Source organism: Schistocerca serialis, chromosome 4 (genome assembly GCF_023864345.2).
Source record: "Schistocerca serialis cubense isolate TAMUIC-IGC-003099 chromosome 4, iqSchSeri2.2, whole genome shotgun sequence".
In the NCBI taxonomy this organism is placed as follows: domain Eukaryota; kingdom Metazoa; phylum Arthropoda; class Insecta; order Orthoptera; family Acrididae; genus Schistocerca; species Schistocerca serialis.
This window is the reverse complement of record NC_064641.1, coordinates 767,674,369-767,680,942: the sequence shown is the minus strand read 5'-3', so window position 1 is coordinate 767,680,942 and position 6,574 is coordinate 767,674,369. Positions and strand designations below refer to the sequence as shown.

At 41.8% G+C, this 6,574-nt stretch overlaps 1 pseudogene; it reads left to right on the top strand.

Moving 5' to 3' along the window:
• The first annotated feature begins 2,126 nt into the window (after positions 1 to 2,126).
• Positions 2,127 to 2,244, top strand: LOC126476206 (5S ribosomal RNA; annotated as a pseudogene).
• The last annotated feature ends 4,330 nt before the right edge of the window (positions 2,245 to 6,574 follow it).

Genomic DNA, 6,574 nt, shown 5'->3' with positions numbered 1-6,574 from the left:
GTTGTGTGATGTCCTTAGGTTAGTTAGGTTTAAGTAGTTCTAAGTTCTAGGGGACTGATGACCACAGATGTTAAGTCCCATAGTGCTCAGAACCATTTGAACCATTTTTTGAACTTTAAAATAAATTATTCACTTTATGCTTTTTGAAAGCCCACAAACATTGAAACAAGCAGTTTCAATTGCGAAAATACCTTCAGGAAACATCGTTTACTATTTCACACACTTTTGCTACATTAACTTTGAATTCTGTTACTTTCTTCTTACTATATTTAAGTTGCATTATTTAGTTAACAACTGGGCTATAATGTTTTCACAACATGGACACTCGATAAGCATATTTAGCATGTAAAGGATCCTAAGTGCTTATGTGACAGGGGATAATTCGAGGTAAGATTTCAAAGTACAGTTTTTGTTTTACCTTATTATTTGAAACAAATAAAACACCCACATAAACTGATCCTTCACTTTACATTTCTACAACTCCTTATTTCCGTTGCAGTGATTGCGCAATGCAGTGGCGACTGCGTCCTGGCAGGTGAATCAGCAGTTGATAATGATAAAGTTCTGTCATTTCTTGGTGGCGATGATAGATACCATTTCCAAAACAGAGCTAGCCTATTGATCCAGCCATCCGAAGCCTTGGCACAGTGGAAACCAGCACAAAAAGCCTCTCTCGGCACCAGCACAATCCACTGTTGTTACATGAGCTGTTGGCGGTTCAGTAACTCGTGTCCGACTAACTCATTGTTCCACCTCTTCCTTCATGCCAACCACATTTTGCGCGCTCTGCATGATTCCGTTCCCGAGGGGAACCACAACACCTTTTCCTCTTACAATAAACTAAAAGTCCTAAGAGTTAGTTAGGTTTAAGTAGTTCTAAGTTCTAGGGGACTGATGACCTCAGAAGTTAAGTCCCATAGTGCTCAGAGCCATTTGAACCAAAAGCCCTAAGTGAAGGTCAGTAATTACATAGCAGCAACCAAATATTTTAAATAAAACGGAACATTTGCGCATATTGACAATTCAACATAAAATTATTCGAACAAATTTTCAGTTATATATAATAAGTTTTGTTTCCCTCCAAGTAAGGCAAAGTGTTTAACTAATAAAGGCAATACATTGCATAGGATTAAACCAGGACATCAAAGTTTTTACAAAGAAAAAAGTACACATTTTTATACAGTACCGAACCAATCATACAATAATTACAGAAGTTCAGCGATGGAATGTTGAACAAAACAGAAAGTTAAATAAATCAGCAAAAGATATGTAGTGTCTTACCTATAGTGTCACATTTGTGTTCAAAGATTTGGTAGTTTGTACAACCATGCAACGTTAAGACTCGCCAAAGCATAACACCTGGACCGCCAAAACGATCATGTTCGACAGGCTTCCTGGGCGCATTACGGACGGTCATATGGCGCGAGGTGGAAGCACGTAACCCACCCAGGAACACTGTCGATCATGATGGTGTTGGAAAGCATATTGCTTCATTGGCGTAGTGACATCCGGATCTTTGAACCCCGTACACGCTCTCATCAAAGTTATGTGACACAGTACTCTTTCATCATACGCGTCTTTTTAGGGCTGCATTCAGCCGTGACTTCATTTTTATTGATGACAATGCACAACTGAATCGAACTGCAGAGGTGGAGGAGCTCTTTGAACAAGGGGATATTCGGCCAATGGACTGACCAGCATGTTCCTCAGACGTAAGCCTCAACAAGCACGTGTGAGGTGCAGTGGGAAGACGCCCTTCAGGACATCCTCATGCAGTAGCTGTCAACCGCGCTTGTGGAGGAATGGAACGCCCTATCACAGAAACTTCTTACCGATATTTTGGCCAACATGGGACACATTGTCTGTGGGGGTCACGTGTCCTATTAAGAACCATGTCCCGTCTTTTGTTATGGCCAGGGAACCATCATAACTCGCTGTGACTTCAGTGTCTTCTCATAAAAATGTGATTTCTGCTCGTGTCACTGCATATTTCTGACAGTTACTTCCTGCACTATACTGTAGCAGTTCTTTCTAGGAATGGTCCAAGCGTCACATCATGCGAAAGTGAAACATCATGCGAAAGTTACTTTCGATCTTAAATTTTTATGCACCAATCTAACAATAAAGCCAACGGCTGTACCGCAGTGGTAGCAATGGTTCCCGTCAGATCATCGAAGTTAAGCACTGTTGGGCTGGTCTAGAACTTGGGTGGGTGACCATTCAGTCTGCCCAGCGCTGTTGGCAAGTGGGGTGCACTCAGCCCTTGTAAGGCAAACTGTGCCAGAACCAGCCTTCTCCCAATACTGAGGTCGTCCAAGCCACTGGGAGAGGCTTAATAAGCTGGAGCTTATTCCCGACTGCGAAGTAGCGTTTCCGGTCTCGTAAACTGACATACGGCTGAGAGAGCAGTGTGCTGACCACATGCCCTCCAATCCGCATCCAGTAACACCTGTGGGCTGAGGATGACACGGCGGCCGGTCGGTGCTGTTGGGCCTTCATGTCCTGTTCGGGCGGAGTTTAGTTTAATCCAACAATAAATCGTAAAGTGAGAGCGACATTTCGTTCCTGAATCATTGTGTAATGAAATCAGTAGCCCATTTAAATATTACTGTGTCGATTAAGTATCAGTCTCTAATATCTTTTCCGTCATTTGTAACGTCTTTCCCGTCATTTTAGCATATCTCTTTAAAAGTGCTCTTAGCGCAGAGCTAGCCCAAGTAGCCGCCGCTTTAGGCGAAGACACGCAGCAGAACAGGACCCGAGAAAAACATAAAAAAAAACGGCCACACGTGAGTAGGACTCACTCACTGGGGGTTCCGTATGGACTTAATTATGTCTTAGTTATCTGTACAGAAAGTTCATCCTTATCGGGAATCGAAAATCTCGACGATGTTTATTTGTTATCGTCATTTATACTGACAAAATATCGGTCCCAAGAATTCCAAGACTTCTGAGAATTTTTTTAATTTCAATTTTGGAGCCGAATAACAAATAACAAAAAATATTTTCTTCTGTGATGTAATAAATTAATAGTTTTCTGAGTTCTTCCCTCAGTTATGGTGTGAAACCTTTCTTCTTGGCAAATTTAATGATTCTATGTCAAGAGGAAGTACCCTGTAGCTTTTTAATCAGTGAGTTTGCGAGTGGCCGTATCTTTTGATTGCATTGACTTAGAAGCTTAAAATTTTTACCCCACCAAAGGACTATAGTCGTCACTATGTTCCTGAGAAAAAGAGGATTTAACAGACAGACCAACAGACAGACAGTATGATAACAGAATGAGATTTTCACTCTGCAGCGGAGTGTGCGCTGATATGAAACTTCCTGGCAGATTAAAACTGTGTGCTCGACCGAGACTCGAACTCGGGAACTTTGCAAAGGTCCCGAGTTCGAGTCTCGGTCGGGCACACAGTTTTAATCTGCCAGGAAGTTTCAGTATGATAACAAATTACAAAACATTTTTTCGTATGATGATTACTTTTTCAGCGAAACCTTGCTTCTTGCCAAATTTCGCCTTTCTACAGCAAGGGGAAGTACGTATAAGTTTGGGTAAGTGAGGTTGCGAGTATCAAAATGTGTGACATAAATGGCCGTATGTTTTGAGTGCATTGACTTAGAAGTTAACGTTTGTTACACCGCCAACTGACCACAGATGTTTTTATGTGACATAAATTTCAACTTGATAAGTCCCCTCATTCCTGAGAAAAAAGGATATTAACAGGCGCACGGACAGACAGTCTGTTAAGAAATGACAAAAAAATATCTCTTTCGTGTAATATAATTACAGATTATCAATTTTCGGATTGTTTTCCTTTGGTTGTAGTGTAAAGCCTTGCTTCCTGTCAAATTTCTCGATTCTAGGTCAACGGGAAGTAAACTGTACGTTTTGATGCCTGAGTTTACTAGTGTCAAAACAAGTGACAGAAATGGCCGCATCTTTTGATTGCATTGACTTTGAAGCTTCACATTTTACATCGACAAGAGAATGTAAACCTAATAATGTGACATAACTTGCAACTTGATTCGTCTACGCGTTCCTGAGGAAAAGAGTTTTGAAAAGTCGAACAGACAGACAGACAGACGAACGGAGAACAAAGTGATCTTTAAGGGTTCCGTTCTTACTGACTGAGATACGGAACCCCAGAAACTATGGTGAGAAACAGAACTGCTCACGTTAATATCGGCTAGGCATGCACGCTTGTTTTTCGACGTAGCCTTGTCCTCCACTGAGAAGCGTTATTACCTATTTCATCTGACAAGATTACGTCTAACCTGCCTGTGGATTCAGTACTACAGTTAACATACATCGGACAAAAGACTAGTCTTTTCCAGAAGACATCATGCTTATACCTTGTAACACCACGTCTAGCTTAGATAATGGCCTCATTTCAGCTAGGAAGAGAGTCAACAGGTTTTCCCTCAGGTTGCCGTATCCTGCTGAAGCTGCTCATTGATGATTAGATCCGGAGACCTTTAGAATTGAAAGGACGTATATTTCTACGTTTTCTTCTTGTTCCAAGGTCTCCCAGACATTGTCCATAGGACTACGATCGAGTGATTTAGCGGGACAGTCAAGGTACGAAAGGATATCTGAGCGTTAGCGAAAAACAGAAACAGATGCATGCAGCCCTGTGCAGCATACCCACTTAGGAATCTAGAATGATAAATAAACATATTGGTTCATTTTCACAATAACTTGAGTGATAGTGTCCAAGTTATGGTACGAAAAAAACAGCAAAACGTCTTTGAGACAGAGCCAGAGACAGAAACACAGCCAGAGACAGAAACACACACACACACACACACACACACACACACACAGAGAGAGAGAGAGAGAGAGAGAGAGAGGGAGGGGGGGGGGGGTGACAGAGATTTCATTATGGCAAAGGTCTGGGTTGTTCAGTAGATGATTCCCATAATTTGGAAATAAAAATGTAAGGGACGATCAAAAATTTTCCACTTGAGGGCATTGTTGCAGGGTATACGAGGTACGACAATAAAGCAATGAGACTTATTTTCTTTGCAAGACGTCGCAACCCTGCAGGCTTGCGTAGGCACAATATATTTGACCTTGGTCTATAAGCTGCTTCTAGTCCAAACAGCACATCGATGCAACTGCTGAGTCGTGAGTTGTACTGTAATAAGTTAACACGTGTTTGTGTCTCTGGTCACGGAAATGGAACTGCATAATATTGCTCAACGGTATTCCATTTCTTTTTGCGTTAAGTTAGGTGAGAACGAGACGAGAACTTACGTTAAGCTTCAGAAGGCATTCGGAGAGGAGGTTATGTCAAGAGCTTTTTCGTTGGAATAAAATGTTTAGTGAAGGCAGAACAAATATTGAAGATGAAGACTGCACTGGACGACCATCAACCTCACGAACGGATGTCAACTTGGCCAGGGTGCCTGTACTCGGACGATGTGATCGAAGATTATCCGTGAAAACAGTTGCAGAAGAACTGAACATCATTCGAGAAATGATTCGTCTAATAATAACTGAAGATCTTGGTATGAGAAAGATTTGTGCAAAAATGGTCCCCAAAAATCTCACACCACAACAGCGAGAAACACGAAAGAAAGTGCCAGCCGGTCTGTTGGAGCAAACGGAATTCAATCCTGAATTGTTGAGCCGTGTTATCACTGGAGATGAAAGATGTTTTTTTTTTCTGCATGGTCCAGAGACAAAACGCTGATGTTCGCAATGGTGCTCAAAGGGATCACCAAGACCAAAAAAAGGTCGCATGTCAAAGTCAAAAGTGAAATGCATGCTTCTGTGCTTCTTTGATTACAAGGGAATTGTTCATAAAGAGTGGGTGCCTCATGGACAAACAGTTAACCAATATTACTACAAAGAAATTTTAGAAAGACTTCGTAAAAGAGTTCTTCGTGTCCGTGCCAACATTGCTGATGATTGGATTCTGCATCGCGATAATGCGCCATCCCATACTGCTCTGTCAGTACAGCAATTTTTAACCTCAAAACAAATTTCAGTACTACCACAGCCACCTTATTCACCAGACATCGCTCCGTGCGACTTTTTTCTATTTCCAAGAATCAAAACGGCGGTCAAGGGACACTATTTTCAAACAACACAATATGTCCAAAAAGCTGTGACGAGGATCTTGGAGGATATTACAGAAGATGAGTTCCAGAAATGATACCACCAATGGCAGAAGCGCTGGAAAAAGGGTGTGCAATCAGAAGGGAACTACTTTGAAGGAGACAACACTAAACTTGAATAAAACGGTAAGCAACGTTTTTTTTCACATCAGGCTCATTACTTTATTGTCGCACCTCGTATGCAACATAGCGCGACTCCGATGCGGGTATATAAACATCGAGGTGTGGGCAAGGGATTAGTGAGTCATTCGCGACTTTCCGACGTGTGTAAGGTAAATGTGGGAAAGGGACTACTGCTACGTTATTACCAAATGCATCGAAACAGAACCAACGTGTCACTATTCTTTACTTGGCTGCCGAAGGACAAACACTGGTAGAAATGTATCGGAGGATGAAGAATGTGTATGGGATAGCATGTCTGTCGAAAACCCCCATTGTGGAATGGTGTGCCAAG